This window comes from Sceloporus undulatus, chromosome 5 (assembly GCF_019175285.1).
Source record: "Sceloporus undulatus isolate JIND9_A2432 ecotype Alabama chromosome 5, SceUnd_v1.1, whole genome shotgun sequence".
In the NCBI taxonomy this organism is placed as follows: domain Eukaryota; kingdom Metazoa; phylum Chordata; class Lepidosauria; order Squamata; family Phrynosomatidae; genus Sceloporus; species Sceloporus undulatus.
Window position 1 is genome coordinate 60898030 of NC_056526.1, and position 11827 is coordinate 60909856.

At 39.8% G+C, this 11827-nt stretch overlaps 1 protein-coding gene across 3 annotated transcripts in view; it reads right to left on the reverse strand.

The window, feature by feature from the left end:
• SLC16A7 (solute carrier family 16 member 7) overlaps positions 1-11827 on the reverse strand; it is a 127133-nt gene that overhangs the window by 90662 nt on the left and 24644 nt on the right. Inside the window, exon 1 of one of the 3 annotated variants that reach the window (XM_042468994.1) lies at positions 9886-10217. The exons of 1 other annotated variant lie outside the window; for it this stretch is intronic. The gene's annotated coding sequence lies outside the window, so the exon portion shown is untranslated. Of the gene's footprint in view, positions 1-9588; positions 9609-9885; positions 10218-11827 lie in introns of those variants that run through there. One more of the 3 variants, XM_042468997.1, reaches the window with a different exon arrangement.

An 11827-nucleotide genomic window follows, 5' to 3' on the forward strand; every position in this document is an offset into this window, starting at 1 on the left:
CAATCTCAATTTGTGCAGTGCATGTGTTCTCTCTCTCTCTCTCTCTCTCTCTCTCTCTCCCTCCCTCCCTCCCTCTCTCAATACTCTCATTCATTTTTCATGATTTGAGATATTATGGTTGAGCCTCTTTGACCAGTCCCATAAATGTTTGGTCTCCACTTCAGAAGCACCTTAAACTGATAACGATGGCCATTTTTTCTGTGTTCGTTTGTTTCCTCTCCCTCTTTCTATCTCCTTTTCATCCAAATGCTTTGTAGCAATCAATGTTTCTTCATCTATGTCAGGGACAAAGAAACATGACTTGTTGCTTTTCTTTTTGCATTCCTTCCATTCTTATTTTCTTTTTCTCTACAAACTGAAAATGCGAGCACATTGTAGAGCTTGAAACTAAAATAACTAGGAACACCTAAACAATTCCTTTCCCCAAGAACAAAGTTATAAATATGTTACATTATGACTGTAACTGCAAGAGGAATAAATTCACTTCTCTTGTAGCACATCTGGAAATAGTATATTTCCCTGCAACACCTATAAGGAGGTAAGCTGAAGCCTTGCATTTTTCTTCTAAATGAACCAGAGTCCATGAAACTATGGAAACTCTGGTTAACCTAAATCATGGCTTGTTGAAAGAAGCTAGGGCCAACATGCTGCTTACAGTCCTGGCTTTTGAATGAAATATAATTTAAACAAGGTATAGGAATCATGAGGCCTGTAGATCTATTTGACAGCAATTTGCACTATCCTTCAATATTGACTATGCTGTCTAGATATGTAATCCAACAACATATGAAGGGCTGTGTAATTCCAACCCACTCTCACCATTTAAACTAATCAAATTCCAGGATCCAGCACTACCTTAGTGTACTTCTCCTTGCACAATGGAACTTCAGTGTCTCATTTCTCCTGCAACCTTCCACATTACCCTAAAATCTGATTCTGGATTTTTCCAGCACTCTAGAACAGATTTTTGAGGTTGTGTGGGCGTTGTGGAAGAGATATCACAATGCCTTCCAACTTTTCCAGTTTGTCAGAGACACTCCTGATTGATCCTGTGTCATGCAATTTTTTTCTGCTGCTTTTAAAATGTCTCCCCATTTTATCTCCCCTCCTACCACTTCCTTCTTTCATCCTCACTTTACTTCTGTTAGTTTGCATTCCAACTTGCCTTTTCTTCATTGTTAATAACTTTTGCCATCTTGACTACACTGATGTTGCTTGGCCACATGTGTCCCAGTTTTCATCTGTGATATGTTGGATGGTATGCATCACATTTTCCTCATTCTATTGATGGAATACTTTTTATCAGAAGACCAACACTATGGCCATGTCTCTTCCTCCTCCCCAAGTTTAGGTTTTAAAAAACCCAACAGTCATATTAGTAGAAAAGCAAAACTGAGTGCTTCTGATCTTATAATAGTGTCATAGAGGTGTGGGAAAACAGTATATTGAGCTTAAAATGTATGAAACATTGACCGGTTACAGACTGGCACTTTAGTGCGTGACGAGCACGCACTAGGGTTACAAAAGGGCGCTGCTTCCGCACCGCCCTAACCCTAGTGCATGCTCATCACACACTAAACGGCGGCGGCCCTTCCATACGGCCGCTGCTGTGAGGACGTCACGGCCGCGCCGCCTCTAGACAGGGCGGCGCGGACGTGACGTCCTCAATCCGCGGCAGGGCGCCTAGGGCGCCCTTTCCGCAGACCAGGAAGGAGCTCCGTTTCGGAGCTCCTTCCTGGTCCGTGGCGCCGCTTTGCTTCGCTGGGCGCAGCCTTCAGACGGCTGCGCCCAGCGAAGCAAGGGAGAAAGGGGCCAAGCGGCCCCTTTCTCCCCCTCACCGCTGCCGCGGGGTATTCTTGGGGCTTGAAGCCCCAAGGACACCCCTTTTCAGGCTGCGGGGAAGCGGCGTTTTGCAGCTTCCCCGCAGCCTGAAAAGCGGCGGATCGGGGCCTCAGCGGCTGCCGTTCTGCCAGCTCAGGCCCTGATCCGGCGGGGAAAGGGGCGGGTGCAGCCCGCTTCAAAGAGGCAGTCTGTAACCCACCATTATTTCACAGAGTGCTTCAAATGAACTTCAGCTGTGGTTTTGTACACCTTTTAATTACTTTTGTGACAATCGTGTTTTGGAGTATCTGTGCATAAGTAGCTTTATAAAAAAATTATCACATCTTATGCGACAAACAATTTATTATACAGTCTGCTTTTCCCTTATGCAAGGGATCCATTCCAGATCTCCCCTGGGTAAGGGGAATACTGAGTATGCTCACGGCCCATTGAAAACAATAGGGCATGTGTATGTGGCGTGGCACATACACCATGGGCATGCACACCATATTTATTTATATATATATGGCACGGGCTGACTGTATCCTTTTTATCTGTATACCTATAACCAAAATATAAGTTTGGCAGATAAAGTCTGGGGGGGAAAGGTCTAAGGGAAATATAATGGAGTTCTCCCAAAAGAAAATGTAGAATATGCTAAAAATAACTGAAGCATGCCTAATAAAAATCCCTCAATAATGTTTGTCAACTGAGAGTGAGGGTAGTGTTTGCTATGGTGACAAGGAGAGTCATGCTTTGAAGTGCTCTCTAAGGATGCTCGCAACAGGGGATGGAAACCCAAAAGAAAATTATTAAAACTGGGCAAAGTTCCACTCTTAAATTAAAGGGAACAAAGCTCATGGAGGCTTGATTCCTAACTTGGGTGGTCTGGAATCAGATTCAATTAGACTCAATATTTGGATTCAAACCAGCTACCATTGATGGTTACAAGTGCCACCTTCAATTTAGTCGCCCCTCTCTTTTTGTGGACTTGGAATCCACGCCCCTTGCCTATTTGCAGGCAGCAAAAGGAGGGGGAGAAAATGGGGCATGACCACCATTCAAGCCAATGGGGCTTGAATATCACCAATTTTCTATTTTCATGGGGGGGGATGGGGGTGCAGAACACCTAATTTTGTTTCTATACACTGATCCTTGTAGCCACAGGAAACTGTATTGGTTTGTGACACTGTCCAGTTCTCCTTTTGGATGCAGTCATATTTTTCCTCCCAATTGAGTTGGAATGTATTGGTACTTCTTAAACAAGCAAGTCTGTGTGTCATAAAACAGGGGCAAAAGCACAAATAATTGTATGAAGACTGCATAGCCAAATTCTTATCTACTTTTATCCTAATCTTATTGAGAAATGTAGAGAGTAGATTTTGAAGGCCACTGGTTTTAATGTGTAGAGGGGTGGTTTTAAAATGCTTGCCCCAAGGCATCTTTTGAATCAATAGTTATTTACAAAAAACAAATTATTTCTATCTGAACAGTTCAACCCTGAAGCATTCCAAGCAAGTAAGAATAAATTATTGGACTTGGGGAACAATAAATGTAGAAAAAATAACTCCATGATACAATAAAGAATCATAAAACCTACCTACAAAATCTACCTGACCATTTAAATCTCTTTCAGTAAACACCATTTAATCTCTCCCTATACCTTTGCTTTATGGGTTTGTTTTTTTTTTAAAAAAAAAAATCTTGTCTATACTGGAAAAAATATATAATTGAGACAGAAGCAACCTGGGCAGTTTCTATTCTTGGATACAAAAATTAAAAGGAAGCCAGGAAAATGATGGTTGGCATCTTCCTGGTGAAATATATAAGCCTAGGTGAAATTCACACCTATGTTAATTGTAGAGGGAGATATTCACTACCTCCCTTGCAAAACAATCCCCTAACTGGACTTCTGGTTCTCCTACTCCATCCTCCCAAAGTGATAATTTAGTGGCTGGATGAAGACAATGGGCATCCAAGATGTATCCTGCTATGTTACTGTAGTCAGGCACACAATTACATTCTCTGGAATTCACAGAAGATCCCAGAAGGTCCTGGAAGATACCTCTATCATTAAGCTTCTGGCCATTAGGAACGCCTGAGGGAGTTAGATATCGGGGGCACTGCGTTGCAGTGGTTCAGGTCCTACCTCTCAGACAGATTCCAGATGGTGTCACTTGGGGACAGTTAGTTGTCCAAAAGGGAGCTCAAATCGGGCGTCCCTCAATGTGCGATTCTGTCCCCAATGCTATTTAACATTTACATGAAGCCACTGGGAGAGATCATCCAGAGACAGGAGGCACGGTGTTATCAATACGCTGATGACACCCAAATTTATTTCTCTATGTCTCTGACTGCTGCAGTGGCTAAGGATGGCATCTCTCCTCTGGATGCTTGCCTTGGGTCAGTAATGGGCTGGATGGTGGAAAACAAACTCAAGCTGAATCTAGAGAAAACAGAGATACTTGCGATAGGTACCCCAAGTCCAAGGAAGAGTTTTGTTAACTAGTCCTGGACAGGGTCACACTTTCCCTAAAGGATGAAGTTTGCAGTTTGGGAGTACTCCTGGATTCATCTCTACAGCTGTTATCTCAAATAGATCCGATGGCCAACTTGGTACCAACTTCGGTTGATACTGCGTCCCTACCTGGACCAAAAGGACCTTGAAGCAGTAGTACTTGCACTGGTAATCTCTTGTCTAGATTTCTGTAATGCGCTCTACTTCAGGCTACATCTGTACCAAGTTCAGAAGCTTCAACTGGTTCAAAATGCGTCAGCCAGATTGGTCACCAGAACACCTACGTTGGTCCATATAACACCTGTGTTAAAAACTCTTCACTGGCTGCCGATTAGATTCCGGGCTCAGTACAAAGTGTTGGTTATTACCTTTAAAGCCCTTCATGGCTTAGGCCTGAGTTACTTGAGGGAACACCTCTCCCTACACAATCCGCCCCACATTCTCAGAACATCTAGGAAGAATTTATTAGAATATCATAAGCCCAGGTTAATGTCAACTTCCCATAGATCGTTTATGGCCACAGCCCCCAAACTGTGGAACAGTCTACCAAAAGAGATCCATCTTATCACCACCTTCGTTGCCTTAAAGAAGGTATTTAAGACAGATCTCTTCCGGTAGGCTTATCCAGCCGACCTCTTATAGGAGATCTTTAAGATAAAATGCTTCACTTCTGGTTATGATGTATGTTTTCTAAATGTTTTAGATGTTCTAGATGTTTTAGCTATTTTATTGAATTAATAATAATGTTAGTGTTTTATTGATCGTATTTTATATCTGTACTGTGTTAATTTGTTGATGTAATCCCACTTCGATCCACAGGGAGAGCTGGGAAAATACAAATAAAAATTATTATTATTATTATTATTATTATTATTATTATTCCCAGTAACTTCTTAGGTGTCACCGTCCTCACCTAGCCAATAAATGACTAGGGGCCTGTCTGCACAGGCCAAATAAAATAGCCTCCCCCCCCCATCGTCTCACTAGAGAGACTGGAAAACACATGGCCCAAACCTCGGTTCTGATGCAAACAGACCAGACCAGAAGATTCAGAGCCCTCTATTCTGATGTAAAGTGATTGTTTGAAATTCATCCCACTAAACTACTTAGAACATCCACCACTTCCATCACTTATTTGCTTTGATTTCAGAAATATCCATGTAAATGAGGCTGGGTACTTTGTTCTGACCTCAAAGAAAGTGATCTGCAGTGGCAATAGATATAGTGATAGGCTCAGCAGGACACACATGTGCTGTCTGGCATCAGAATGGAGGGTCTTTGCAAGCAGGGATGTTCAGGGCAGTTCTGGAGCCAGGATACTTTGTGCTGCCATGTGCCAGTGCAGACAGGACTTATGTTGGGATGGCCTTCAAGAAAACTGTGAATCCTCTGAGTGGGAAATGGGGAGAGGGAACAGAGTTCTACCTGCTGGAATTTTATTCTCTCTACATTACAAAATCTGGGCTGATATTTCTCAGTGAGTTTGCCGCATAATTTTGTAAGCATTCCTAAAATTGTTCAAAATACAATTTTCCTGTTCGATGCTATCTTCATGTATAAGAAGACAGAGTCAATGTCTAAAGATCCTATTGTTAAGGAAGAAAAAAAAAACAGATATCATGAACATTCACCAAAGACTTTTAAATTAGTGTGTTTAGGACTGCAGCCATAAATGAACAATTAACCTAGGGAAGGAGACTGGAATCTCAAAAAGCAGTATCCCACAAAATGGAATGATTCATTACATTCTATTAACAGCAAAATGGCCGTAATTCTGTTGTATTGTGTAGGCCAACTGCCTTCCACTGAAATTCTATCAGATAAGTGTCACTAGTGTGTACATAAGTATTCTCATGTTACAAATGCTTCTGTATTCTTCATTACAGTGCAATCCTATGTATATCTAGTCAAGAGTAAGCCACATTGGGTTCAGTGGGACTATTTTCTATGTAATTAGGTACAGAAATACAACTGAAGGCACTAAAACCTATGCAGTCCATTGATTCTGTTACACATTTTCTGGGATATTCCCTCCCTTTACTATTTTTTCACTGTCTTCCTTTTGTCTCCACAGAATAATATTATTAATTCCATAATACAGATCAAGTGTTTAATAATACCAGTCACAGGACTTTGGTGTATTCAAAACATGTTTCTTACTCCATCTACAGTTTATACTAACTACTAATATGGAGAACATGTTATGGCATTAAATAGCTATGAACTTTCCCCAACAAGTTCCCATAAACATACAGACATTCATAAACTTGACTTGAAATAGAAATATTATCTATTATCTGTCTGTCTGTCAGTCATACCATATTTTCTCTAGTTTGTTCTTGTCATCTTACCTTACTTTTCAGTTTGTTTTTCTCAATGCAAGAGCACTGGATATTTCCTGTTATTTCCATTCCCACCCCACCTCCTTCTTGTGTAGGATACTGAAGACATTTTGTCAAACTCAGCACAAATACCATAAAATAATCATACAATAATTATTGTATGCAAGTTTTATTGCACACTGTGTGCCTGCTTGCCCCATCCCAATGTGCCACAGACTAAGTGGGTCAGACTTAATGTTCCTTTCCTCTGATGATACCTAGAGAACAGTTGGGGGGGGGGGGAATCCCTTGTTCTCAGTTTTTCCTTCTCTCTTTGGCCTGTTTGAAGAAACTTGAAGGGATCCTGGCAACTCAATGTATGTTCTTCCTCTAAACGAATTTTTCAGGAATCACTAAAGATCAAGTAGAATACTAAGCAGGGACACGTTTCAGGAGGTGTGTATATGACACCATGGGAAAGTGGTACATTATGTGTACATCACACCACAGGATATCATTACTATGAATATAGAGTACCATGGAAAACTAAGCTCACTATTGAATAGTCTATTATATGTGCAATATCTTCAAGCAGTTAAAGTATATATTCAAAATCATTCAAGAAACTAAGAGATGCCTTACTGGATCAAACCAAGATACAATACAGTCAAACATTCTGTGCAAGAATGCCAGCATGGGAAACTGGCTATGCATATCACTGACTACAAAATGGCTAGTGATGGTCTCTACAGACTTTCTGGTCTCTAGAAACAAACTTCAGCTGGAGGATATAATATTTTCTATGTCTGTTTCATACACCTACTATATTCATATATTTGTAAAATCTGTAAGATTAACAAGAGATTGCTTCACTGTTTCAGTTGGTTTCAATCAATGGATAACAACATATAAAATTCTTACTCAGGCTGGTATGACATGCATTTTCTGTCTTTTATCTGGCATAGCAGCCATGTGCTCAAGTATGGCAGGTTTCTGGCAAAATACCTATTTCTGCATAGTACAGTGCGCCCGCATCATACGCGGGCGTGCTTTACGCGGACTTGAGCTTACGCGCTCAAGCCGCGGGGCACGCACAAGGCTGAAGGGGCGGTGCGCCCATTCAATTGAATGGGTGCGCACGCCCGTTGCGCCCCACACGCCGCCGCACTGCCGCGCCACCATGCATGAGCCCCATTGTTTCCAATGGGGCTTGAGCATAGGCGGAATTCGCCTTACATGGAGGGATCCGGAACGGATCCCCGCGTAAGGTGAGGACCGACTGTATACAGAGACTGTTAACTGGCAGCCTGTATGGCATCTTACAAAATTGTGGGCACTGTGTCTTTTTCAGGCTTGTGGGCATAACATATAAAGTTAATCCAAATAAAAAAAAACTTCTACAACCTTTAAAAATCTAAGATACATATCTCCAAGTGTATTCACAAGCATTCATGGACTTCTGGTTTGAGGTGCTTCTATTTAACAAGGCATTGCCTTTTTTGGGAAAAAAAGTTAGATTATTTCAGAAAAGATTATTCATAGCTGGTGCCTTGCATTAAGATTCTCTCCCTTTGCTGTGAATCCATTAAATATGTTTTTGAATACTCTTTCAAGAACATCCAACTTTTCTGCAGATGCCTTTACAGCTGTTCATTCACCTCCTGTCTTTTTCACATTATATTTCTACTTTTTGTCCTCACCTTGAAGGCCCTACATAAATTTTGCCTTATGGTACTTGCTTGTCATTTATCACTTTCCACAGTCATACTTTCTATCCCACCTGCATTAATTACACACCCCATACATTAGATTTCACTTGCTCTACAGAAAAAAAAGTTGAATAAATCTAAACCGAGAATAGTTGCACAATGCATAACTTAGACAATGAATGATGTTCCAGAAAATGGTCTCTATGCACATTTACATACAATAAGTTTATGATTGCATATAATTAGAATATTACTTTATTCACAAAATACTGTGCTTTCTATAATTTGAAATGGTACTGACCCTAGATCAATTTTAGTTAGTGATAGCAGTATCAGTAAACAAAACATATAATACAATGGGGAGTTCAGAATACTTCTGTATGATTTCCAATTGTGCCACTTTAATGGAATCTCTGTATAATTCATAAAGCCTACAACGCCTTAATAAGCCATGAAATAAGCAAAAGTTCGGATTAATATAAGCAATAAACAACAGAGGACTTAAGCAAATCCCTAATCTAATGGATGTATTTGGCAACTCATTTGTCAAATCTGCAAAATAACTCAAGCCCTTTTGGAATTACACAGACATTTCCTCAGTATAGCAGGTACTGTTTCATTAATTACTCAAAGGTATTGCCAATTTTATGAAACAGATAGAGGTTAACTAATTTATAAAATGTTCTGCATAAGTGACTAGCTTTCATGAAAATTGCTAAGCTTTGTAATTAAGGCAAACGTTTATCTTAACCAATAGCTCAAGCAAAAAAATTCTCTTCAAAATGCTATAAATATTTTCTTGACTTACAATCATTTCACAATAAAAAAAACTTTAAACTGCTTTTAAACAAAAACTAAACTTAAGGAGAAAAAATGTTTTCTGCATTCTTAAACAGATCTTTCATTTGTACTTAAAATTGCTCATGTACACCTTCTACTGACATCTGTAATGCAAAGCAATCACTGCATTTGATTTAAACTTCCTTCTGTTTAAGAGCGTGGAATTAAATAGAATAATCCTGCTTTTAAACAGTAGTGGCTAAGGCTGGAAGTAAATATTGAAAAGTTCTAGCACATACAAGTAAATAATCATACCTATATTACAAAGCATCCAACACTTATATATTACTCTATTTTATTTAATTATTCATGTCCATTTACATAATCCAACACTGTCTCTTATCTTTAAATAATACAGAAAGAGAATGTGGCAGATTACCTGGCAGAAGACTTCTGTCCAAAGATAAAAATTAACTCTTGTGCCTAAAGACACTTAACAGGTTGAGGATTTAAAACCCTTTTGCGATCCTGATTGGTCAGCAATAAAAAGCATGCTGTTCAATTGTTTAGTTTAGACAACCAATTACAAACTGGAAAAACATCACAGATTCCTTGAGTCTGGATGGTTATGAGGCTTCTGCCTTTTCAGTACTTAAATGCAACTTCAATGAGATAATGATTGTTTATGAAAAAAACACTGATTTAAAAGACAAGAAGGGAGAGCACGAACTGTTACCTTTGTTAGAAGTTTGGCATTGTCAATTCTATCAGTTTTCTTTCTTAACAACCATTTTCTTCACCGTGCTTACAAGAAGAGTGATTCAGCCTTTCAGAATAATCTTCAGTCCAGAAAGCAATGAAATTGCATGTGGAAATGACATGGAAAACAAATTTTCTAACCTCAGTGGCACACAGAAATAAAATGTCTTTTTTTATTTCCTAATATAACTGGCATTGCATCCTCCAGGGATGCAAGGTCTCAGACAAGATAGCATTTTTATCTGAGAATTTAACAGCTCTCTGGATCAGACAATATTAGAAAACTAGATTCTCTTCTTCTACCTAGACCTTTGGAAGTTAACAGGATATGAAAGAGATCTTCCTAAGAGAGAAGTAGCAATATGTTTTTTGTTCCAATGAAAAGGGTACATTGTGTCATTCTAACATCCTTGGTTCATGCACTGAGGTTATGAAGATAATAACAGCTTTCACTTATGTAAGTCCATCTGTCTTCAGCTAGGATAACGATGGTCTTGGTCCCATGCCCTGTGCCACACGCAATACAATGTGGTTCAGGAATCCTGCTAGCCGAAGACTGGACTCTTGTACTACTGAGAAAGCTTTTTCACAGTGCAACAGTTGTTAAAGATCTGCTGGGAGAAGAAGTCAAAGTTACTGTTACTCTTTTAGACCTACTCCTAAAGCCTCTCAAGAGACCAGAACACACAAAAAAGTTTCATGTTTGGATTAAGACTGCCACAGTACAGGCTGAGTATAGGTATTCTGGATACTGTAGTCTGAAACTGTAAATTTCCTAAATTTTGCAAGAGGCTTATGGCTTTTATACCAGCACTGTAGGGGCTTATCCAGCATAAGTCAGATTTTGGCAGCAATTTTGGCATTTCATGCAAGGGCATTAAAAATTAGCTATTTTATATTTTATCAATTTTTTTACTGGTGGGGTATTGAGAAAAAATTGTGGGATTTTCAGTTTCCATGTCAAATCAACCTAGGACGCTTTGGAGACAGTTCATCTGGATGTGCTTGAGCTGTGAGAGAGATAAGGGAACCAGTTGTGCCTCAAACACTAAAACATCCTGAGTCAGTCCTGCAGAATAGGCTTATGCCAAAGAGTACCCCGGAATTTCCTGTTGCATGCAGAGTCAAAACAGAACTGTGAAGTCCGGTCTTTACCCCCACAGAGAATTTGGATTTCCCAAGGGATGACAGAGATTTTCAATTGGGAAATGGAACTATGATGACATAGCTACATCACTGTTGCTACATCTCATAGTGCTACTACTCTAAACCTATCTTTTAAGTCATGCAGCCTCCCCCCCCCCCAAAAAAAACAAAAAAACAAGAGGCTTTCCCAAGGCACTGGAGGCTGGGGCAGTCAGTGATGATGTATCTGTCCCTCTCCCGGCAGCAAGGTTTGCCGCAGCAGGCAGTTGCAACAGGAGTCCAATATTGGGAAAGGACTGGATGCATTATCACTCACTGCTCTGCTCTCCAACAACCTGAAAATTCCTTTGGAGAGGGACTTCATATCTTAAATATACAGTTTGGAAGAGCATTTTCAGTCATTGCAGTAGTGTAATGACTGTAGAAGTAAATTAGTCTAATTATTATATAATTAAATTGGGCTTACAGCATTGTAATTACTGAAAAGATGCCATCTGGTTAGATGAGCCTTCTTTCCTACTCCTTCATAGACAGTCTTATATTAGAACTGAAGTACCCTGGAATTTAAATAGCAATAAATGCCAAAAAATGAAATACATCAATATATAAAACTTTCACATTTTTATGGGAGGACAGTAAGTCAAAAGAGTATCTTAGAAGAAGCACAGGCTGTCCAGCAATAATAATACATCACTTCTTTCTGTGTCAATAGCAAGGAGCATACTGTTGTTTATGCTGGTTCAGAGTTCAAGACCTTGTGTCTTCTTTCCTAT